This window comes from Balaenoptera physalus, assembly GCF_965194825.1.
Source record: "Balaenoptera physalus genome assembly, chromosome: 7".
Classification (NCBI taxonomy): Eukaryota; Metazoa; Chordata; class Mammalia; order Artiodactyla; family Balaenopteridae; genus Balaenoptera; species Balaenoptera physalus.
In genome coordinates this window covers 49,788,493-49,814,067 of record NC_138886.1, presented here as the reverse complement: position 1 = coordinate 49,814,067, position 25,575 = coordinate 49,788,493, and the positions used below count along the sequence as shown (strand labels likewise).

The window sequence follows — 25,575 nt, the reverse complement described above, 5'->3', positions numbered from 1 at the left end:
ACAGCAATGAAGACCCAACACAGCCAAAAATAAATAAATAAATAAATTTATTTTAAAAAAAGAAATAGGAGCTCACTCAAGCTGGCTTATGTATATGTGAATTTACTAGTGAGGACATGGATATTTTATGGAATTTGAAAAAAGGAAACACAGCTGACCTCAGGAAGGTATGAGACCAGGAACTGGCTTATCTCCTCTCCTCCTCAAGAGCAGGTGGCCTCTCATAACTGTTTCTCTCCAGTCATATCTACCTCATGCTTCTTCTCTTTCTTGTTCCAGAAACAGGAGCCAAACATGGCCAGCCCAGCCCTGCCTTGTCTCCTACCACCTAATATAGTTTCATATCCAAATTCTCAGGAGAAAGAAATGAATTGATTCATCTTGAGGACTATTTGGCTAAGGATACAGAGCTTATATCCCAAGCCCCAATGTCCAGTGAACAGGGGCTGGCCTAGGAGACAACTCTCTGGGAAAGGGATCAGCTTTCTGACCTGTGAGGCCCTACCTGAGCTGACACTGACCACCATTTTTCATACCATTGTCCTTTAGCTCCTTGTTATCCCCAAGGACTCCATCATGATCCTGGCCTCAGTGTCTTTGCATTTTCTGTCTCTTTGTCTAAAAGGCTCATCCCACAGATATTAACAAGGCTGACTCCCTCACTTCATCAGGCCTCTGCTCAAATGGTCAGGTTTTCCCTGGTGGCCATATCTAAAACAGCAAACTCTATGCCATATTCTTTGCCATTACTCTGCTTTATCTGTCCTCAGATCACTGTAAAACACACACACACACATACCTGTTAATCTATTTTTCTCCATTAGAATGTAAGCTTCATGAGGTGAGAACTGTTATGTTCCCTGCTGTATCAATAGGACTCTCGGTATTGGGCATAGAGTAAATGTTCCATAAATATGTTTTATAAAGTACTAATTAATTTTTACATACCCACTTTAATTCAGTGACCATCATCACAGTCCATTTATCCCCACTGATAATATCCCATGGGGGTGGGGTATTTCCTACCATGTCTATGCCCCTATTTTCTACTCTTTCAATGTTGACCTAGTTTTTTTCCATCCCCCCCAGCCAAATTCTGCTGTTAGTTCTCAATAAGAGGTTCAGGTCAATTCCTCTTTAGCCATTTAATCACGTTCTGGCAGCTTCAGTTTGGCTTTCCCTATCCATAAGACCCAGATGCTCTCACTAGAGAGTTCTATTTCTAGAGGGCCAGCAACCCCCTTCTTCTTTCCAACTTGGCCACGTCTTAGATGGGACCTCAAGAGTTTAAGCTTCTTTAGACACACCTACAGGACTGGGCACAGAAGCTTGTAAACAAAATATGCTTAGCAAGTGCCTGTGGATTGACAGTTACTGATCGATCATTCAGTACACAGGAACCTAAAATAAAAACCTTTGTTCCAGACAATTTAATAATAGTGAGCACGTACTATTGTTGCCCTGTACCGGGGGCTGGAGCCAAAAGAGATGAACAATACAGAGTCCTTAGACACTGCCAAGGGACAGGCTGTTCACTGCAGGGATTAAAACACCACACAGATAACTAATAAGGTAGATTATAAGAAGGGTACTGAGAGGGAAAAATATTCTCAAAGTCAAGGAGAGTAGGGCAAAACAGATTCTGGATGTGTGATGGGGGAAGTATTAGAAAGGAGGGAGCATATAAAAAACCTTCGAGAATGGAGAAAAGAAATACTTAGCACTGAATTAAAATGCAGATAAACATTACATGTGAAAAATATAGAGATGTGGCTAAAACAGTGCTTAGAGGTAATTTTATAGTTTTTAAATACAATTATCAGGAAACAAGGAAAGTTTTAAAATAAACGAGCTAGGCACTCAAATAAAAAAGTTGGGGAAGGGCTTCCCTGGTGGCGCAGTGGTTGAGAATCTGCCTGCCAATGCAGGGGACACGGGTTTGAGCCCTGGTCTGGGAAGATCCCACATGCCGTGGAGCAACTGGGCCCGTGAGCCACAACTACTGAGCCTGCGTGTCTGGAGCCTGTGCTCCGCAACAAGAGAGGCCGCGATAGTGAGAGGCCCGTGCACCGTGATGAAGAGTGGCCCCCGCTTGCCACAACTAGAGAAAGCCCTTGCACAGAAACGAAGACCCAACACAGCCTTATATAAATAAATAAATTAATTAAAAAAAAAAAAGTTGGGGAAAACCCCCCCAGAGCAAACCCAAATTAACAAAAAGAAGTAAATAATTAACGTAGAAATCAATACATTAGAAAACTAAAAAAAAAAAAAAAAAAAATTGAAAAATTAACATTACCAAAAGATAGTTCTTTAAAAAGGTTTGATAAGATAGACATCTGTCAAGACTGCCAAGAAAAAAGAGGGAAGATTCAAATAAAACAGAATATAAAAGGAGAAATTAGTATAGATAAAACTGACGTTTAGAAATAAAAGAGTGGAGAATGTCTAGAGAGAGGGAGATGGGGGAAGACACTCCAGGAATAGGACACAATGTGAGCAAAGCCTGGGGATGGGCATGTTTGGGAGACCACAAGTAATTGGTTTGAATAGAGGAAGTTGGGGATATCTGTTGAAACTACAAAATAATTCTGGATGGAGAGCCAGGGTCCTAATGGTGAAGCCTCTTAGAAGCCGACTTTATTCTGAGTAGGGCCTGAATAGGGCTCTGGAAATGGAAGCCTAGAAAACAACAGGGGGGGGGAAGAATACATCTGGATTGGAAGGTGACTAGAAGTATGTGTGGGGATGGGAGTAGGTTGGTGGGAATGGGAGAGGTGTCAGATGCTGCCAAAGGGTCAAGCCTGAAGTTGCTGGACTGTTTATTAGAAGATGCACGGTAATCCTCAAGATAACAGTGTCAGATGGGGGTTAGACTGCAAAAGAGATATAAAGAAATTGGTTGAGGGGTTGAATAATTACAGCTTATATGTTCTTTACTGTTCCCAAAGCATTTTTCACCTTATTTGTGGCATAGGCAGGTAAGAAAGAATGTAACTTGTCCAAGCCACATGAGCCAAAAGAATTGAAGCCAATTTCTCTAACATGATCAAGACAGAAATTTGGTCAGTTATCTGAAAACATCAGTTAAAGTAAGAACTCATAACAACGTGACTCATGCAAAACATTTTTCTTTCATTCAGCTACCCCTGCCTGAACTTCATTCTGTGTTTGGCGAGTTCATCATTATGAGTCCAAGTTAGGCAAGAAACATGAGAGAAAAAAAACTAGATACCTGCCTGCCCAGTTTCTCTTGCAGCTCAAGGAAAGGCATATAACCTGGACTCTGCCAACCAGGCAAAGCTGTACAGAGGCAGACTCAGGAGCTCGAGATGTGAAAGGGGAAGAGGGGAGCTCGCTTTCTCTTCAGCGGTGGCAGAAGAGGTCATGGCCACTTGGCTGAGTACCTGACACAGAGATAGCTTCAATGATCGTGGGACAAGTTGCTGTGATAAAGTTAAGGTCCTGGGTGATCATTTTCTAATACACCTGGAACTAGCGTAGTGTTGTAGGTCAATTACACTTCAATTAAAAAAAAAAAAAAAAAGCAAAAAGTTAAGGTCCTGGCAATGAAGTCATGTGTCATGAAGAGCTCAGAAGAGGTGGCATTTTTCTTGTCAGACCAGTTTGGAGGCTTGATATTGGGTGCTGTTCAGGAAGCTCAACCTTCATCCCAGGCCTCCAGGTCTCTGAACAATTCTGCGAGCTACCCAGTAACTTTCCTGCCTGGTCAGCCAGTCACTTTCTATTACTTGCGTCTAAGAACCCTGACTGATACACATTAATACCATAAATGTCACATATGTTACTCTAAATCCTACACGTGTATATTCATTCACTAATCTTACAACCAGTTGAAATCAAGTCCTCCAGCATATAAACAAGCTGAAAATAGGAAAAGTTTTAGTTTGATAAGCTCCTAGGCGTCATTTTCTAGATTTATTAAAATTTATGATATTGTTAAGTGAAAAGAGGCAGACATAAAATAGCACACATGCTGTATTTTTGTTACACACACAGGAAGAGATTACACCTTAATGTTAACAGTCATTACTTTGGGCTAGTGAGATAAAGAGTGATATTGATTTCCTTCATTTTGGTTATACACAGTTTATACGTTTTCTACCTTGCCTGTGTAACTCTCATATGATAAATAGTCATTTTAGAAGATATAGAAACATGTCTGATATTTTCTGCAGGTATGCTGATCATTACTTTCTCCATCTTAGGAGCAACCTCCTTCCCATGGTCTCAGGTTCCCACGAGGGATATTGAAGGGAGTAACCCTCCCCAACTCTCAGCCACACCCCACTCCTAAACATTCATCCCTCCTCACAAGACGGGGTGTGTCCCGTGGGACGTGGGAGAGCTGGGAGGAAGCCCTGAGCGTGCCCAGTTTCAACCCTTCCTCTCTCTCACCTCTGCCTGCCCACAGGTGAGCTTACCAGCACGCGCTGACCCTGCTGTGGCAGGGCGGAGAGTGTGAGTGAGACGGATTTCAGATAGTCCTTGGCGGCTGCAGACCAAAGGCACGGCTTCCAGCTGGCTTTATCAGTAACAGAGCTCCATTTGTCTCCTGCCTGATTTGTTCTCACTGGTTCCAGAGTTGGGAGGGGAATTGAGGGATGTGATTAAGTGGTCCCAGACACACCCAGGCACCCAGGGCCCTGTGATGAACACTATTTCTCTAGGCTTCTCAGCGCCCTCCATGCCTAAGTCCCGGGACACAGGGGAACACAGCCCCTGATGCGCTGGCAGTCCAGCCTGCAGCCTCTCTCCCACTGCTTCGCTGGGAAATGTATCATTACTTAATATTCAGAAACCGCCCTCCCCCAAATAGGGCTCAATGCCTTAGTTACAGCAGGATATAACCTGTGCCCTCAAATAAAATATCCGAGGCCAGGCCCTGAGGTTTCATTAGCAGCAAGACACTTTAATGGGATTACAGCTCTTTTTGTTCAGAAAGCAGGCACAGTTGAAGCCTAGAAAGCTTATCTATTGATCTTAACCTTTTTGTTCACAAAGTATAAGAAAAAGAAGCAAAGCACGGAATCTCAAACCTACAGTTCTACCCTGGCTATTTTATTATTCTTCGCCTCCCTCAGATAAAGTATCTAAGTTTTATAAATCATTACTCTTAAAATCAAGCCATAAAAAACACACCCATCTTCCCGAGAGTTTATCAGTATTTTGCAAAGTAGCTAGATATGGCAAGTGCTTTAAAAAACCACAGTAAAGGAGCCAGCCAAATTCCAAATATTACATGTAATCTCTATCTGACAGCTTTCAGGGTAGACAATAACTTCTTTCTCAGGTTTCCTGACAATATTTTTCTCAAATTTATTCTTAACTTATAACTCAAGGTCATGAAAGCAACAGTTTAAGATATGCATGTCATTACACAGAAAAGCAAACCTCAAAATAACCAAGCTTTAAAAGTTGCTTCCTTAATGCACCAGAATGTACGCTATTAAAATATTAAGATTCAAGCACATAAAAATACACAAAAATGAAACAATACTATTGAGTATCTAAAAATCTTTAGGTAAAATGTTTCTAACAGCATTGTTTTCTAGAAAATCAAGCTAAAGGTGCCAAATGACCAGTGAAGCTCGTGATAAGTCCTTTTTAATAAAGAGTGCAGACTGTTGAGCAGGGTTTTGGTGCTGGTCTCTCCGGGAGTAGGAACAGGGGGGTGACCAAGGCGGGGCTTGAAGGCTGAGCCACACTGCTGGCCCCAGCATGGGCCTGAATCCTGCACCAGCCCTCTGTGACTCTGGGTCAGAGCTCAAAGGCACTCGGATGTCCTTGTTTACAGTGTCTAGACAGGTGAAGGGCTAGTCACCTGCCTGGAAGAGCAGGGCATGGGTAAAAGTCGTCTATGCTGGCTTCCCACAGTCTGGCCACTAGACCCTTGGCCTCACCATTTCTCACCAAGAGTGATGCCCTTGAGGCAAATCTAAAGGGAGGTGAGAACAAAGTTAGGAACAAAACTATACCAGAGTCTGGGTCAGAAAACATAAATGGGTTTAACTTCACAACAAAGTTACAAGGAGCACTTGAATAAGTGGCTCTAACACACCTAAAGCCCAGGACATAGAAGTAATTTTCCCAATTAATCAGTAGTTGATACTATAAACTTTACTATCAGCAAGTTTACATGTAAACATGTTTATAAACATTTTACACAAACCATGCACCTATTTTAAAGACAAACTGATCAAATACTTAACAAATTTTCAGTTTAAGAGCAATTGAAGAGCTTGGACCACTGGTGCTATGATAGAGCTCTATGGTTTTAGGACTCCAGATGCAGTCAGTTCAGAGCAGGTCTGAAGCACTGAGAAAGGGCAATTCAACTAGGCTAACTCCTGGTTCTTTGCTCTACTCCTCATCCACGCTCTTTTTACAACAGCACTTGATCTAACCAAACTCAAGGCATCCCTGTGGATTAGAACCTCATTTCTAAAGCTATGATGCTTGATTAGCATAATCTCTAGTCCGGACCTCCCCTTAGGTTCTAGACGCCCATATCCAAGCACCCACCTTTCGCCCCTCCTTGAAGACTTCACATACACCTTACGGTCAGTGTCTTCTCCACTCCCTGCCCACCCTCCCAATGAGTCACCTTCCATTTTCCATCTCTTATTTCAGTGACTGGAGACCCCATCCCTCCAGCAGAACAAAAAACCTGGGCGTCAGCCGTGATGCCCCTTATTTCCTCGCCTCCTACACCCAATCCATCCCCAGGTCTTGATGACTTTACCTGCTAAATATCTTTAGGTCTGTCCATCTCCCAGCTCTTCCACCAGCATTTTCCAAACCATCACCTCCCCCTTGGAGTTCTATGATGGGCTCTAATGGGAATCACCTTCCCTTTTGCAAAATGTTTACAAATGTGCTTTCCCTTTTGCCCTCTTTCCAATCTACTGTCTCAGAAAAGCACAAATCTGACCGTGTCTTTCCTTTATATGAAACATTTAAACGGCTCCCTATTGTCCTCAGTATCCAGCCAGCTGCCCCCACTGTCCCCTCCAGAAACCCCTTCCCCTCCCAGGGCCTTGGTGCACCCTCTCCCTTCCGCTGGGGTTACTTCCTCTGCCTCATCTCAGTCACTTCCCCACACAGAGAAGCCCTTCCTGAGCGACCCCAGCAGGGTTGGCTCCCTGTCACACCTAAGCACCCTCACCTTTCCTTCACAGCACTTATCAGGTGTAATGACAGCAGTGACATTTCTGTGGTTAGTGTGAGTACCTGTCTCCTGGGCTCAATTCTAAATTAGCTCCCTGAGGAGAGGGGCTCCAGGGGCTCTGCTCCCATCAACCCCCTGGGCCTCACACAGGGTTGGCACATTGTCCATGTGTAGCAAATACGTGTAGAATGAATGTCTTGGAGGGTGAACCCTGAGAAAGGAGTTAGTGCTCAGATCACGGTGGTTAAGGCCTCTCTCACCGAGGATCACTCTCCTTCCATACAGAGGCCGGTCTTTCAGGGCCTCAGAGTGTCTGGAGGAACATCCAGGCTCTACCCTTAACAGATTTCCCCAATATAACCTCCTGGCTCAAAAAGGGGGAGAGAGGTATTCTTTTTTTTTTTTTTAATTTTTATTGGAGTATAGTTGATTTACAATGTTGTGTCAGTTTCAGGTGTATAGCAAAGTGAATCAGTTATACATATACATATGTTCACTCTCTTTCAGATTCTTTTCCCATATAGGCCATTACAGAGTATTGAGTAGAGTTCCCTGGGCTATACGGTAGGTACTTATTAGTTATCTATTTTATATATGGTAGTGTATATATGTTAATCCCAATCTCCCAATTTATCTTCCCCCCTTACCCCCTGGTAACCATAGGTTTGTTTTCTACATCTGTGACACTATTTCTGTTGGTATTCTTTTAATGTGATTTTTTTTAAGGCAGTGAGAGCAGGTTGGCGTTCTTTAGGCATCTGATTAACAGAATCTGTTCAAGTAACAATAAAGATTTTAACTGCTACAGCTTTAATCTAAACTGAGAAAATGTCTAAGAATTGAAAAAGCAGGAATGCTCTTTCCCTCAGCCCTCTCTCCCATGAATAAACAGAAAGATGAAAGAATGAGTTAAAAGGCAGTGTTGTATAGTGGTTATATGTGTACATACTCTGAATCCTGGCTACTTGCTGGCTGTGTGATCTTGGGCAAGTCACTTGACCTCTCTGTATTTCGGTGTCCTCATCTATAAAATGAGGTATATAATAATAGCAGACTTTATAGTGTTGTTGTGAGAATTAAATGAGTTAATGCATATTAAGTGCTTTGAGCAGTGTCTTATGTTATTCAACAGTGTCTTATGTGACAATATGTAAATGTTTTCCCTTTTATTATTACTAGGTGTTTTTTAAAGCTGCTTTACGGTATTCTAGCAAAAACGAATATCATTTGGTTCGAATGGGGCTCAATTAATGTTTAAAACTAAGATGTTAAAAATTAAAGTATGCACTGGCTTGTTTTGTTGTGCATAAAACTATTTTTAATGAAAATATTCTGAATGCATAAACTTGTTGATTCAGGTAAAGCAAACAAAATGTGTTAGTGGATGGCTGTTGACTTCTTAACAGAGTGTGACAAAAACATTCCTCAAATATGTGTGAATAACCTGTTCAGTATCCATTGAATTAACAAGCATATGCCTCATTTACCTTTGATATATAAAGTAACAAAATCACATTCTGTTAACTGAGTTAGACAATAAAAGTAATCAGAAAAAAAATCAACAAAACACATCTCTGCCTTAAAGCAGAGCATGTATACCTACATCTATCCTTGAGTTATGAAGAGGATATGTTAAGACATCAAACAGAAAGGTATTTACAAAAACAAATGATTAAAATGTTTCCAACTAGACACACACCAATCCTTATGATCAAGGAATTCCACTCCTAAATACATATCCAAGAAACAGGAAAAAAGACAGAAAGACATACACAAGAATGTTCATAGCAGCTTTGTTCATATAGCCAAAAACTGCAAATAACTCAGATGTCCATCAGCAGAACAGATGAACAAATCATTGTGTATTTATACAACTGAACGCTATACAGCAATGAGAAGAATGAACCACTGATGCCTGTAATAACATGCATGTAGCTCATAGATATTATGCCAAGTAAAATAATCTGTACGAAAAAGAAGTACATATGTGATTCTTTTTATATGAAGTTCAAGAATCATCAAACCTGATAAATGATGATAGAAGTCACAACAGTGTTTACCTCTGGGGAGGGGGGTACAGGTAGAGGCTGGGGGAATTGATGGGGTGCTGGCAATGTTCTACATCCTGATTTGGGATAAAACACAGGTTTATACATATGGAAAATTCCTCAGACTGTACACTAAAGATGTACATACTTTTTGTACTTTACTGTGTGTGTTTTACTCCTATTATAAAAAAAAAATCTTCCCAACTAGTAATTTAAATCATGACCAACTGTACTCTGATTGAACAAAACTGACTGCCACGTGAGTACTTCATGTGTTGTTGCAGAGTTGGCAGAGAACTCTTCCCATGTACACACCAAACCACGTGTTATGGACTGAATTGTGTGCCCCCTGCCCCGACACGTTGAAGCCTCAACCTCCAGTGTGACTGTATTTGGAGAGAGGGCCGTTAAAGAGGTAAAGTTAAATGAGGTCATAAGGTTGGGGCCCTAATCCAACACGGCTGGTGTCCTTTTAAGAAAAGGAAGAGACATCAAGTATGTGCACACATGAGAAAAGGACCATGTAGAGACACAGAGACTAGGTGGCTGTCTGCAGGCCAAGGAGAAAGGCCTGCCACCACCTTGATCTTGGACTTCCAGCCTCCAGAACGGTGAGAAAGTTGATTTCTGTTGGACAAGCCGCTCCGTCTGTGGTAGTCTGTTATGACACCCCTAGCAGACTAACACACCATGCAAAGAGGCTTCAAGAAAAACTCCGGGAGCTTGACGTAGGCCCTCTGGAGTTTGGGGACCCAGGTGTTGTTATCTGACTCTGGCTACGAGAAATCAAAAAGCTAGTCAGAACCAGCAGGGCAAAGGGAGAGGGGGCTGTGTTTGCAGCAAAAGGCACTTGTACTGCCAGTGGAACAGCGACATGTGTTTCCTGTGGGCTCCACAGAAGCAGCCTGCTTGAGCTGGAGGAGGTGAAGTTGAACGCTCTACGTGTTTAACACCACTACACACCTACCAGCACCGCTAGAGCTAAATGAATGGTGTGAAACCAGGTGCTGACGAGGATGGGGAGATGGGGACTAACCGCAGCTCTCATAGGCCATTGTTGGGGCAGTAAATGGGCCCAACCACTTTGGAAAACCTCTGGGGAACAGCTCAAAACCTAAATGTACACCTGTTCTATGACTCAGCCATTCCACTCCTATAGAAATGAGCGCTTATGCACGCCGAAATAAACGTTTAAGGATGTTCACAGTGAGACAACCCAACTGCCCTTCAACAGAACGGACAATAAACTCAGTATATTCACACAATGGATTACCAAACAGCAATAAAAAGGAATGAACTACTGATACATATGACAACATAGATGAATCTTGAATACAGTATTGAACAAAAAAGTCAGACACCAAAGGTTACATACTCTATGATTCCACGTATATGAAGTTAAAAACGGGCAAAATGCTCTATGGTGATAGAGGTCAAATTAGCGGTTACCTTTGGGGTGCTGGTTGATATTAACTGGGAAGGGCCAAGAGGGAGCCTGGGGGGCGAGGGGGAGGGTTAGGATGTGTTCTGTATCTCGTCTAAGTGCTAGTTACATGGGTTTTAAGATACATGAAAATTCAACAAATTACACACTTGAGATTTCTATACTGTGTTCAGGTTACTGTGCAATTTTTAAAAGTCAGGAATGAGGCAGGAGTTCGGAATTTTTATTATTACACTGGACTATATTATGTGATCAGTAGACTGGATTTAACTTTTCACCACTCAAGAGAAGGAAATCTAAAGGACCAAGACTGGATTCCAACAGGGAAGAGAAAACCAGTCTGTTAAGTGGACCTGAAGGAACCATGTAAGAAGAACTGGGGAGGGTGGCTATGTACACCCTACTGAACCTAACCCGTTCCATAAACCTATTCTACACAGAGGGCAGTTTCTTTAACTCAAGATCCCCTAAATAACAAGACAGTGTTTTGGAGCCTGTCGAAGTTATTACTACTTAGGTTTCTGTTTACTAGTTAACCGCCAAGATGAACTCTGATGTGATAACATGGGAACCAGGGTTCATGCTGACATCTGCAGTTTACCACGTCTGGTGGTACTATACAAAAATACTGGGGAAGACAGAAGTCCTCTTGCTTAGCCCAACGATAGCAACAACAACCATTGACTCACAGTACCCAGCTAATGACTGTAACAGATTGTAACTATTCCTTTTGGCTAATATACCACTTTGCTAGGTGATACTAAGATTGGCTAATTCCCAACTATTAGTGTACTTCCATGGAGTTGCAGGAATATAAATGTTTAAGCATATATATGTATATACGTAAGTGTGTGTATATATATTCAGATATATTTTTCAGTCCACAATTCTACTTTAGCTTTTATTTTGAGTGGCTCCTGGTTAAAGGTGACAACTTGACCGTGTACATTTTTATCCTTTTCCTCTCAAGGTCCCACTTAAATGAGTATAAAGGCATAGATAAGCCATAAAGCCACAAAGAGAATCAGAGAGAGAATATCTACAAACGAGATTTTAACACATTTCTTTGGAAGTGACTAGACTGTAGAACCCCAGGGATACAGGCCTGGCAAAGGATGGAGGTACAGAAGGCTATGGAAACAGGCGACTCACTGTAACCAGACAGTTGGATCCCAGTCCTCTGCTCGATGTGACACACACATATCACCAGAAGCCAGCAGCCACTTCTCAGGAAAAAGACTGGCATTTGGGGATTCCCAGGGAAGCAGCTGGATTGGCTCCCTGGCCGACCGCTCCAAGGAGAAGCCACTGGTCTGGTGGTGGACAATGTTGGTGTCACATCCAAATCCCCACCCGGTCAACAGCCAGCACCTACGACTCTCTTGGGGAGGGCTGCACTAGCTTTGCTTTTTCAAACAGAGAACCAGAAATACCTGAGAATGTATGTCCCCCTCCCCACAGTACCCCCTCACGCCCAGGGCCTTTACCCAATGACTGACAGGTATGGAGTCTGTATTGCCAACCCCACTGACTCTGGTGGGGACAGTCCTGAGGCCACATCATACCACAGCTTCCCCACCCTCGTGCCTTTGGGATCATACCCTGTTTGGCTGCCTCTCCCCTCCCTTCCCAGTCTCCTCTGGGAGCATCTCTTTAATAAAGCAGTGCCTGCACACACCAACCCTCTTTTCAGTGTCTGCTCTGGGGAGCCCAACCTAAGACCTTTACAAACCCTGCCAACTAATACAGATGCCTGGCCATCTTTGGTGTCACAGCCTTAATATGAATGGACAATCCATGATGACCAGACATTAGCTGAAAACCTCTGGCATGGAAGGGAGCCATCCAAATAAGCCATGAGATGTAAATGAGCCCACTGTAATTCCCCAAGTGGAAGAAAGAAGGAGGAGGGGGGGTGTAAGAAAGGAAAAAATTTACTCAGTAAAAGAAGAAAAGGTAAGACTCATTGTGCAGATAACATGATGAACAAAACCTTAATCATCCACCTGCATAAGCACAGTCTCTACTTCATCAAGGGGAGCCTCATGCCACACAAGAAACCGCAGACAGATGGGTAATTACCACCCCCCCACCTTGCAGTTCTCAGGTAAGCCTGCCCCCCTCCCTCACCCCCTCTGCCTCTATCCACCGAGAGTAATTTTGAAAACAGTCTTTGCACTGCCAGTAAGCGGTATGTTGTGTCTCACCGGGAGCAGCTCAGACATAATAGGGAACAAAATCCTGAGCGCCTCAGGCTCCATTCTTCCCCAAGCAGGCTTTGAATACCTCACACGACTTAAATGTAATATGCACTTCTAACACTGGATTAACATTCTGTCTTCAAGGCTAGACAGCATCTACCAGAGCAGTAACAATTTACGCCAAGTCGAAAGCACACTTGATAATTTCTTTTACACCAGCCGTGGATCTTTTCTCCAGGTTAATACGTTGTGGCAGACCAAAAAAGGTAAGTGCTTATTTGAAAGCTGACCTAACTGTTCTTTTCCTTAACAAATTTTATTAAGGGGCATAGACTATTAACAATTTTGGTTCCAATTTTCTAGCATATTCCTTCCCCCTCCTTAAATACACACACACGTACACGCACATATATTTAATTTCCTCATGACAGAACACAGAGTAATATCTTCATCACAGACTATTTGGAAAAATAACACACATGCATGCTGCAATTCCACCATCCAGTTTCTGCCCATCTTATTTTGAGAAGAAAATTTTAGATTTATATATTTCCTAATACTGCCAACTCCCGAGCCTATATACCTACTAAGAAATAAAACAGGAGTTGTGTTCAAGGCTTTGCTCTTAAGAGATGTGACTCCTTGATACCTGTTGAGAAAATACAGATGAAAAGATAAAATACATTCTATCATTCTATCTTTATGTATAGCCAAATGCAGAGTTCTGGCCCCTGAGTTAAATTTTTGGGAAAGCACAGCAAAAAGCAGGGCTGCTGGCAGCTGAGGCACAAAGCACGTCAGCCTCCAGAGCTCCTACAGTGACAGAAAGCCCCAGGGACCAAAGCTAAACGTTTGGCCACTTCAGTTATTCTCTAATAAGCCCTTTTTATGCTGAAATGTTGGTTTTGTTTTGTCTGTTTGCTTTCCCCTTCTTTCTTCCCTGACATTCTTTTCCTTTTTTGGTTAATAGCAGGGGGGAAAAACATGATTCTTAAAGCCCTTAAATTTAATTACAAAATGTTAACTTAATCATTCCCAAAGGTTTACTAGAAAATAGACAGAATTCCTTTTAAAGATGGAAAAATAAGATACACAGAAAAGTAGCAGATTTTCTTATCATATAAATCATATATTCAACAAATATGTATTCAGCATATACTATATATGTGTGTATATGTGTGCAGAGTATCTACACGCTATTAGCCTTCCCAGTGCTAAAGGAGATGAAAAAATGGCAGTGGGTGGGTGTATATTTTGGAAGGACAAGAGAGGGATGGAATAGAGTGAGCACGCACTGCTGCAGTCCAAAGTGAACTGGAGTTGCTCCCTAACAAGTGGTACAAAGCGCTGTGAACATTTACACCAAGAGTCAGCAAGCTAAGTTCCATGCAACATATCTGGCCCAGTGCCTGGGAGTTGGGAGTGGTTTTACATTTTTAGATGGCTGGAGAAAAATCAAGGGAGGAATCAAAATTTTGTGACAAGTGAAAGTGATACGAAATTCAAATTTCAGCATCCAGAAATAAAGTTTTATTGGAGCACCGCCCTGCTCATTGCTTTACACATTGCCCACCACTGAATTTGCACCACAGCAGCAGAGCTGAGAAGTTGTGACAGAGACTGTGTGGCCCCTCCGAACCTATTTACTATCTGGCCATATGCAGAAACAGTTTGCCAACCCCTAGCCTAGAGGAGGGAGATGTCACTTCTGCCCAAGGTCATTATGAGGGAAGTGACAAACCTACCTTACTTTCCTATAGCCCTTGATAGCCCATGTGACCCTCCCAGTGGCCCTTTGGGGGACAAGAAGGGAAGGGCAGGTTTCATCATTCCCCCCTTTTACCGCTGGGGAAGCTGAGGCTCAGCCCAATCTAGAGACTTGTTCAATGTTGGTCGCTAATCAGTGGCAGTACCACATTACATATGTCTTGAGCCTTTCCACCCCAGGGTGCAGAGATTGGAGAGATGCTGGTGCAACAGCTACGCATACACAGACATCCCAGATGGGACAAGGGCACCATAAACAAGGGAGTCAAGCTGGGCAGCTGGTGTGGAGGGCTTCTGCTGGGCCCCAGGACAAAGGAGACAGGAGCTGTCAGGGTCTGCTCCCATCCCTGGACCCGAGGTGAGTCTCTCTGGCCCTGTCCTTTAGTCACTGAGAGAACCTCTGAGAGACTCAAGTCCTATCGGTAACATAAGTCCTCTCCTGATACAGTTATGAAGAGTAAGTGAGGTCAGTATGAGAAGCAAATGAGTTAACTGTGTATGTATAGTGCTTAGCACAACACCTGGCACTTCGTAGCTATGATGTTAACCTGCTTTCATTCACTGGACGGGGAGCCTACTGGGCTTTGAAAACAGGAATTGACATGTCCTTCCACTAGACAACAGGAGAGCCATAAAGAGTGAAATCACACCTGAACATCAGACTAGGTTAGACTTTCATACCACCCAACACTATGGAAACATTCCACCTGTGGAACAAATTCTAGCTCCTTTAAAAAACCCTCCTAGGTATTAGCTCAGGAAAAAAAGACTCTTGTACTTTCAAGCTATTTGGAAGAGAAGTCGGTGTAAAATCTAGTTTTACATCTAGGAAGAAATGTTAGGTTGAAATTGAGAATTCAGTAATTGAACCGAACATCTAGAACTCTTGGGGTTTGGGGGCAGTGGTCTGAGAAAGAGGCAGGAAGGGAGAAGGGCAGGAAAGAACCATGAGGAGAGATTAAGCAGACCCATGAGTGATGATCAGTCCAGCAATGCAGTCGGGACCCAGGGGCCGAGCATGGTTCATACAGCCCAGGAAAGCCGCTAGATTTAAGAATCAATCCATTCATCTTGCTCCACTTTCCACACTAATAATTTCTTCTCTGGGAAATAAAACATCTACTCAAAATAAATTTCTCTTTAGTATTACTGTGACCTCCTACACTCATACTACCAAATATCCAAATATGCTAATAATTTGAAACAAATTTTAAAAACTCTCTGATGTGAAATTATTTCATACTATAAGGAAATAAGCACTCTTCTGATGGATGTAATACAACAGAACACTGTTTCTTAAACCGCTTGTCACGACCCATTAGAGCTGAAATCAGTTTACTGCGTTGACAACCATATAGAATAGAACAGAAGATATCCAAGTGCATTACACATAATAAAGGACAAGTATTGTTAAGTGAATCTTTTGTTTCAGTTATATGTTTGTGTATGTGTGTGTTTACACGCACTCATCTATGTTGCTAGGCTATGATGTAAATGGTATTCTCACTAGAGATCGTGGTCAAACAAGTTTAAAGGCATTGAAATAGAGTGTGATCCATGTAGGTAAATCCAGTATAAAAATCCTAATTCATTGAATAGCCACATGAGAGGGTAATTATTATTCCTGATAAGTGGAATTTCTTTAAATGATAAGCTCTTCCTTTGCATTTAAGGTATGCTACAATTTACAGGATAAAGGATTTATGCCCACCTTGTCATGTATACCTCTTCTCTAAAATAAAGTGTATCTGTCAATTAATACAGAATTGATCTTGAGATACAAAATTTATCAAAAGTCAGAAACATAAATGGTTACATTGTTCAGAACGATGGCTGATCACCTGCTTCATGAAACAAAATCACTGAAGTATTTTTCACACTAATTAATCCACCATGGAGCAGAAGAGGAGGAAGCTGGAGAGGAAACAGTGGGCAGGGATGGCTTTTACCACCACTATACTTGAACAACCCCCATGATTACCTGGTGTATACAAAATAAGATGAGATTCCTAGTCCCCCCAAAATTAGATTTTGGAAGAGAGAAAGTCACCTTGTATTTAACTCCATATGAAGTCTCCCATCCTAATAGGCATTCCCTCAATCACTCTCTTCTGAATGCCAAAAAGCAAAAAGTCTATTATCTCCAAGATAACAGGAACTGAAATCAAGCAATTCATTAATCCTGGAGGTGATGGCAACTGATTTTAAAGGGAGAAACCATGTCAAAAACATTTACCCGGTAAGACTGAAGATTTTATGAAAAGGAGATGTATGTTTCAGAGGTTACTTGAGAACTATTTGGAGAAGATAGCCAGAAACAACTGCAATCAATACTAGATAGGGATGCTTACGGAGGTCATAGGATTGAAATAGAATAGATGAATGAATGAATGAAGGGGGCCAAGATTTTAACACCAATTTAAGAATATACTCCTTCACAACTGCCTGCATTGGATGTCCGACAAGTCATGCAGAAGTGCTGGGTTGTGGAGAGCAGGAATATACGCCTATAGCAGGGGGGGAAAACATGATTCTTAAAGCCCTTAAATTTAATTACAAAATGTTAACTTAATCATTCCCAAAGGTTTACTAGAAAATAGACAGAATTCCTTTTAAAGATGGAAAAATGGAAAGATGGAAGAAAGGAAAAAAACAATTGTTCTTACGCTATGTGAATGGGCACACGGGGCTTAGAATTAAGTGTACAGGGCCAAAATCATACGGAAATTCAAGAAGTACTACATTTTAAACAAGTTAGATAGAAATGAATATGCCGAAAGTGGCCTAATGATGAAAAAGACTCTGAAGGCAAAGCACTTGAAGAAATGATTTTGTGAAGTGCAAAAGTAGAAGAATGTCATGTTTTTATTTTATTTTATTTATTTATTTTTGGCTGCGTTGGGTCTTCGTTGCTGTGCACAGGCTTTCTCTAGTCGCGATGAGCGGGGGCTACTCTTCATTGTGGTGCACGGGCTTTTCATTGTAGTGGCTTTTCTTGTTGTGGAGCACGGGCTCTAGGAGTGCGGGCTTCAGTAGTTGCGGCACGCAGGCTCAGTAGTTGTGGCTCTCAGGCTCTAGAGAGCAGGCTCAGTAGTAGTGGCACATGGGCTTAGTTGCTCCGCGGCATGTGGGATCTTCCTGGACCAGGGCTTGAACTCGTGTACCCTGCATTGGCAGGCAGATTCTTAACCACTGTGCCATCAGGGAAGCCCCGAAGAATGTCATATTTTTTAATTACTAATTTTATATAATGTGAGTTAAAATATATGCAAGTAGATTAATAAATATAAGTAGATATTTCATCCTTTATTTACATCCCTAAAACGTGCTTATTCAAGTTGATGTAAAGCCATTTAAAAAACCACCTCGTTGGAAAATTGGGGACCACCTCATAATCAAGGGTACCCTATACATGGGCATATGTGGTAATCTCCATCCCAGATAATTGAGGATTGTCAATAGTTGGCTTGTGAGTGAACCTGAAGAGTAGGAAGCTGTTACAATACACTAAAATCCCTAAAATAAAATACCAGTAACTGCTATCAAACAAATTCTTATCTGTTAAAAATTCCCTATGATATCCCTGTGCCATGTGCCACAGAGGCTGTTGCTGTGCTGTCCCCTCAGCCCACTTGGGAGTTCACCTGTAGCTCTGACGGACAGTTCCCCTGCACACTGACAGCTTCCCGCCTCTAGCCCACTTTTCCTCTCTGCTTAGCTACCCAACGGCTTTCTCTGGTGCCTCCAAAGCTTGCTCAGGCTAATACTGGCAGCATTAAAGTGCTGGGGGCTTAATGCCTCCAGTATTAAATGGTGGATAAAATCCCAGTTTCCCCACTGCTTGGTGGACAATCATAAAGAACAGAGCCTCCATTGCCCACAAAGTTAATCTGCTCACTAATCTGCCTCTTTTCTTACTGGTTTTCCTTCCTTCCCTGTCTCATTTTCTCCATTCTTTCACGTGTGCTTCTTGGGATCACCTCCCAGATAGACTACTTGTACCCAAGTCGTCGTCTCAGGCCCTGCGTGCATAAACTACTTAGTATCACGTGGTGATTTTGTGTCCTCTTTGAAAAACAGGTGTCTGCAGGAATCAAGGTAAAAGAGCTTTACCCTCATTCTTTACAACGGAAAAGATCTTTGGAAATATCTCATCCATTCCTTTCAATAAATATTTGATGATCCCTTACTAAGGCAAAGAGTTTTTCTATGGGTTGCAGGGTATGCCCAGATGAACAAAATATAGTTCTAGTTTCAAAGACCTTAGACTTGAGAATGAGACATGAAAGATGGAAGAAGAAAAGGAACCCTATCACTGAAGAAGATTCAGGCCACAGAAAAGTGATGCGCAGTTCCAAGAGAGGGACTACTTCCAGCTGACTAGTATTTCATCACTACTCAGACACAGCCACTCTTCAAGTTTTCTAACTCAAATGTGTGATTGAGGACATCTATCTTTTTATAAACTCAGCACTGACTCACCCACAGGTCAGCCCAAACATGGTACGTGTGATACAGCCTTATGGGCAACTGATTCAATACCTAAAGGCAAGGCATCACATTGCAGGGTCCCTAAGTGACCGCTCCAGGTATCATGGGTGACACTACATGGCCAGGCGAAGCAAGGAAACCAGTGAGGCTTCCTTGATCATGCCAAGCATGTTCCCATCTCAGGCCCTTTGCTCCTGACATTCTCTGCCTAGAAGGCCCTGCCCTCAAATACCTGCATGGCTCACTCTTTCAGCTGTTTAAGCTCTCTCTGCTCAAGGTCTTTCCTGATCACTCCATATAAAATAACAGCAACCCCTACATCACCACACTCTATTCCTTCCTTGCTTTCTTCTTCATGGCATGCACTGCCACCTGACATATTATATATGTGCTTATTTATGTTTTAATCTCCTCCCTCTAAAAGGTCGGTGGTAGTAGGGACTTTCTCCCCCCCTGCTGTATCCCTTGCACCAAGAATAGTGAATGGAAGAGAGAAGGTGCTCAGTGAACATTTGTTGAAGGAATGAACAAATGATTTCATCATCAGAACCTCAAAATCATCACTCACCACAGTCGAATTTCTATATACTTGTCTGGAATCATGACATGACCCTATAGCTCAAGGGTCTAAAGGGTACAAAATTATTTTGTGAAAAAAACTTTTGTAAAGCTTCAATGTATATAGCAGGTATGAATAAATAAAAGTTTTAATTTTGTCATAAACTTGGACAGGCCATGGAATGCAACTCATTCAATGTCCACAGTGTAAATAGGAAAGAAATCCTGAAATTTTAGATCTTAGATACTGTACCTATTTTACTAAAAGAAATAACTTATTCATGTATTCCTGCAAAAAATACTTATTGTGTGCTTATGATGGGCATGGTGTTGGGTGAAGTGCTATACTTGATTTTTCTTTTGCAACATTCTGCCATTACAGATAGGGAAAGTTCATCTTTTTAAAAATACTTACATTTTCCCCCATTATTTATTGAAGTCGGCAATCCCTGAGAGAAAATAGTCACAGGAAATACTTCAGGTGCAGTCTTTTACTCAGCTAATTTTAAAGGCAAACATTTTTCTCTTTTCATTGAGTTTAAGGGAAGGAGGAACCACTGTATTTAACAACATTTAATGTTATTAATTTTAATAACAAAAATTACATAAGTGGTTGTCAAACTAATTACATAGGGCTAACTGGTTCCACCACAAATTCATGCTCTCCAAACAAGGAGGCCCTCATAGTTGGGTGATAATCTTTTATTCACCCCTGATTGACTCACCACTACATTTCCACAGCACTTAGTCCAAGTCTTTATTTTTCTACCCATGACCTCAACCTGCCCTCCTCTCTCTGACTTGACTTAGAAGACTATAGCCAAATTCCTTTCTTTCTACCGCAAAGTTCCCATGCTTCTGTCTCAAAAGAGTGCCTCCTTTGAAGAGTCCCATCTTTTTAAAGATTCTGTCCCATCAGTTTAGCCTCTCCCTTACATTTTTTTTTTTTCTTTTCTTTTTTTTTTTTTTTTTAAATTATTATTTATTTATTTATTTATTTGTCTGTGTTGGGTCTTTGTTTCTGTGCGAGGGCTTTCTCTAGTTGTGGCAAGCGGGGGCCACTCTTCATCGCGGTGCGCGGGCCTCTCACTATCGCGGCCTCTCTTGTTGCGGAGCACAGGCTCCAGACGCGCAGGCTCAGTAATTGTGGCTCACGGGCCCAGTTGCTCCGCGGCATGCGGGATCCTCCCAGACCAGGGGTCGAACCTGTGTCCCCTACATTAGCAGGCAGATTCTTAACCACTGCGCCACCAGGGAAGCCCTCCCTTACATTTTTGATCTCTTTTCCCTTCAATGGTTTCTTCTCCTCCGCTTATAAAGTAGGCTCAGGTCTTCTTATACTAAAAAATTACTTTCCCTATACTACACCCTACCTTTGATGTAGTAAACTCTCTCTCCTTCTCCTTCACCCCACTTACTAAAAAGGAACTCTGTCCTCACTGTTTCCATGTGCATCACCCTCTCCTCTTTAACCCCTCACAGGCTGGCTACACTTCTACCTGCCTCAAGATAATCAAGGAACGCCAGGAGTCAAATCCAATGGCTCTTCCTTCACTGCACCTTCATCCCCTTGTGCCGTGCTATAGGAACGACGATGCTCCCCTCACCTTTCCCAGCCTCCATGACACCACACTACTGCCACCACATTCCTCCAACTGCCCCTTGTTTAACTTTGTTCATATCCGCTTTTTTCTCTTTTCCTCTCCAACCCAGAGACATCCCCCAAGGATCCTACCCTTAGCCTTCGCCTCTTCTTGCTCCATTTTCTTTATTGGCCATTCCTGAGACATTAAAATTGTTCCTAAGTAGATGACTTACAAATCTCTCTTTGTAGCTCTAACCTCTCTCCAAGACCTACCCCTGTATGGTAGTCCCTTCATTTGGACAAACCTGTCAGGCCCAAAATGAAACTTCTCTTTTCCCCTCTTCCTCATCCTCCTCTGAAGCTCCTTCTTGACAATGACCCAAGCATTCTCTCAGCTGAGCCTTACAATGACCTCTGACTTCCCTGCTCAGTGTTCAGGTTATTCTTGCGCCCTGTCTCTTGAGTCTGCCCTCTCCCCTTCACTCCCACTGTCTCATTTCCTCTTACCCCTAATTTGACAATAGAGTCTATCTGGTCTAGCTACTGCCATTCTTTCCTCATTTCATACATCCAACACAATGCTTCAAGATTAGCACCCTGAAGCACAGTTCTGGTCCTGTCAACCTTCCTCCTCAGAAACCTTCCAAGGCTCCCTGGCAGTTACTGAATACAATCCACAGAAAAGTTGCCCCACAGCCTTGAGTGACCCTCTCTTTCTTACCTTACTTCTCACTTCATCTCTGGGCATCTCCTACGCTCCAGCCAAAGCACATCATTCTTTTTTTTCCCCCAGTTTTACTGAGAAAGAATTTTTAAGCACACCATTCTGTTCCCTGAATGGGCACATAATTTCCACCTTTGCTACGCTGTTCCTCCCCCGAGTATGCCCTTCCTTCCCCGCCAGCCCAAACTCCACCTATGTAAGTGTCAGCTCAAAGCCTCCCTCTTCCAAGAAATCTTTCTTGATTCTTCCTTCTGAAGTCATTGTTGTATCCTGTGAACTCCTACAGCTCTACAGGCGTATAGCTTTTTCAGCACTTAACCATTTTCCACCATTCTTGTAGTTCGTTACATGCATGCCCTGTCTCTCCTTGCTGGCCATGAACTTCCTCTGGGCAGGATCTAAGTCTCCTTATTCTTCAAATCTCCAGCTCCCGTAACATTTCCCAAACCCTATCCAAAGGTATACACTGCCTGAGATGTAGTAGGCAACTAACAAACGTTTGTAAATTAATCATTGTGACCCAAAGGGTTAACTTTGGGTTTTAGTGCTTGAAATTCTCTCAACTGTAATAACAATTACTTTTTCCTTGCAGGATGTAAGTCCCACCTCCCCCACGGTACCATAGTTTATTCCTTTTGGCCCCAAAGGTCAATTTTCAGATGTCTTTTATTCCCAAGTCTTCCGAAAAACAAACTTCTTTAAAAGACCCAATAGTGGAAAAGAAAAGAATTAATGCTCCTTTAAGTGAAGAAAACGCATCCATGCAAAACAAATTACTTGCTGCAGGCTACAGCAAAAGGTACAACTGTTTAGCAGACTGAATTACAGGATTCAAGCTGTATCATTAACCTTAATAGTCCAATCTTTAGAAAGCTGGCCATTGCATTTTAAAAATCATCACAGTTACATTAGAAAGGAAATCACTAATTCCTGAGTCATCAATTGTGCTGTTGTATAATTATTCTTTCTCTAAACAGTTGATTTACCTTGATAATTGTTAACATTCTTAAACTTCCTTGTAAGATATTGATATCTCCGTATTTTACTTGCAAATATAAAGACGACAACTTTTTTTAAAAAAAAGCTAAAACCTCTTAGAAGGCCTTTTACATTCCAAAGTACTTTTCTCAGAAAGAAACTGGCAGAACTAATAAGAGAGTAAAGAACTAAGATTCCAAATTCATTTTTATAAATCTATCCTTAAACCTTGGATGCGATCCAACAACCTCATATTAAAATTTTAGAAGGCTTGACTTAAAGGACATGAGGAAATTTACTTTAATGCTCACAGCTCCAAGAAAACCTGGTCTACGGATCATCATTAATTAAGAGAAGAAAAAAACATATGTGGACAGCCCTGGTTCTATTATTTTCAACGCAACCTCTGCAAAACAAAACAAAACCAAAATTTTTTAAAAGAGAAAGAAACGTCTGATGCCAACGTGTTGTATACTTACTTGTGTAGCTATGACTGCTACAGGCTCTTCAAGAGGACCGAGGCAGCCAGTTTGGATTCTGACAGCAATGCAGTAGAATCTAAGGTGTTACGATTAAAATAGGTTCTAAGCAGGTTAACCTAGTCCCACAACGTTTTAATAAAGAAGTATCAAGATACTAAGTGTAAAGGTGCATTCATTCCTATAAATACCGCAGGAGAAATACAGGAGCTGGGGAGCCAAACTGCAGTGGGCACACATATGAATATGCTATCTCCCTTCCTATCTCTCGCTACCCAACCCCACACAAGCCTATCTTTATCACACAGAAACAATTAAACAGCTATAGGCTTTGGATGCAATTCTGTGTCCTGGCTCCCACTGGGTGACTTATTGCCAGCTTGACATTTTCCAAATTCCCTACTAGCAGGCTACATTGGCTAGGAAAGCAGACACACTGACCTGGGACCCCATCACCATGGGTCTTTGGGGATTTCAGTTCCCGAATAATACATGGTACCACCTAGTCATTGTGAAGGCTGGAAGAGTGGATGTCACCAGCAGTAGGAATAAAGTATCCCTTTTCCTAAGGAAAACGCCCTGCCTGTGTGACGCTGACCAAGGCTGGAGGTGGGGGGATACCAAACATTTCTCAGTATGATCTTTTTCTTCTTTTTAAATACTACCCCCATCTCTTATACAGACCTCCAGAGTTCATTCTACAAGAACCCACAAAAAGACCATATTCTTCAGCCATAAGATTTCCAGTGTTTAAATGTGGAAGAAGGTCTAGTTGACATTCAAAGTTATGGGGACAGAGAGAAGGTTGTGACCATTAAAGACCTTTCTCCTTCAGGTCAGACAAGAGATAAACAATAGAAACTGCAGAGTCAGGGCATCTAAGACCCTTACAGAACAGGGGCTGAGGAGAGGACAAGTGTCACAGGATGCAAGCTCCCTTCAAAACCTGGATGCCAGCAAGCCCAGAAAGGGTAACCATTATCCTGTTTCCCTGCCATGTGCCCAAAGCCACATGCACACTTCCACATCCCCATGTCAAGAGACATGTGAAAAAAGAGGGAAGTGAGGGGAAGCAAAGGGAAGTGAGAATCCCTACACCCGGCCATCCACGCGGCAGGAGCAGAACCGAGACTGTGCTCAGAGTTGCAGGGTCGAAATAACGAACACTGTCCTACAGTCAACGGGTGGCAGCAAGTCAGGGCACCCGCAGATCTCCGGGTTTGGAGAGCAGTATGCAATCACACGAGTATACAGACATACACAGATTCACACACATGGGATTTTACAAATCCGCACCACCCCAATGCCTCCCTCCACACTCAGACACCAAGTGCATCCTGCCCACTTCATCGTTGCCATCACCACACTCTTTCTCCCGGAGAAGTCAGCCGAGAGCTGAGGGATCCTAGCGGGGATTCCTGGAAATGTCATCCCCCAACACCTTCCCCCAACACCGTACGCCACCCCCATCCCTTCGGCTCTACCTTTTACACACACACACACACACACACACACACACACACACTCCTGCCATGACTGTCATCAGGCCCGCCGCTACCCCCAAAGCACCGCATCTCAGCGCGCACCGGACACCACCTACCCTCAGCGACCCCTTCCCCCGCCCCGTTAGCTCGATGGCTCAAGTCATTGCCCCTGGATGTCGCCGGCTGTCCCCTCTCATCCGCACTATTGTCCCTTGCAGGCGCCCAGGGGCGCCCTTCGGCGAGGACCGGGTCTCCATCGGGGGCAGCATCAGCACCGGGGACCCCGCATTCACCCACCCGTCCCTGGCGGTGGTACCTTGCCTGACAGCTGGGTCCGCGGGCCCGCGGGAGCAGGCGGTGCTAACGACAGCGTTGGTGCCAAGGCTGGGAATAAAGCTCCACTCCAGCCGCTCCTACCTCCAGCGCCACCATCTTCTCCCGCCGCCGCCGCCGCCGCCGCTGCAGCGACCGCAGCCGCCCTCGCCCAGCTCCGGCTGGGGCTCCGCAGCCGGCGCTCGGGCCCCTCCGGTCCCGCGGCCCCACCCCCTTCTCCCCACCCCTAGTGACGCGCGCCTGGGCTGAGCCGGCGGACTGGCGAGGGAGGGCGCCGAGGGGAGCGCGCGC

The 25,575-nt window shown here is 43.1% G+C and overlaps 1 protein-coding gene across 4 annotated transcripts in view; it reads right to left on the bottom strand.

Annotated features, from left to right (window-relative positions):
* Nucleotides 1-25,504, bottom strand: part of APBA1 (amyloid beta precursor protein binding family A member 1) — a 237,764-nt gene extending 212,260 nt beyond the window's left edge. For 3 of the 4 annotated variants that reach the window (XR_014266084.1, XM_082470910.1, XM_082470912.1), the window contains exon 1: nucleotides 25,268-25,504. The gene's annotated coding sequence lies outside the window, so the exon portion shown is untranslated. The remainder of the gene's footprint in view (nucleotides 1-25,267) is intronic. The other variant, XM_082470911.1, reaches the window with a different exon arrangement.
* Nucleotides 25,505-25,575: the final 71 nt, after the last annotated feature.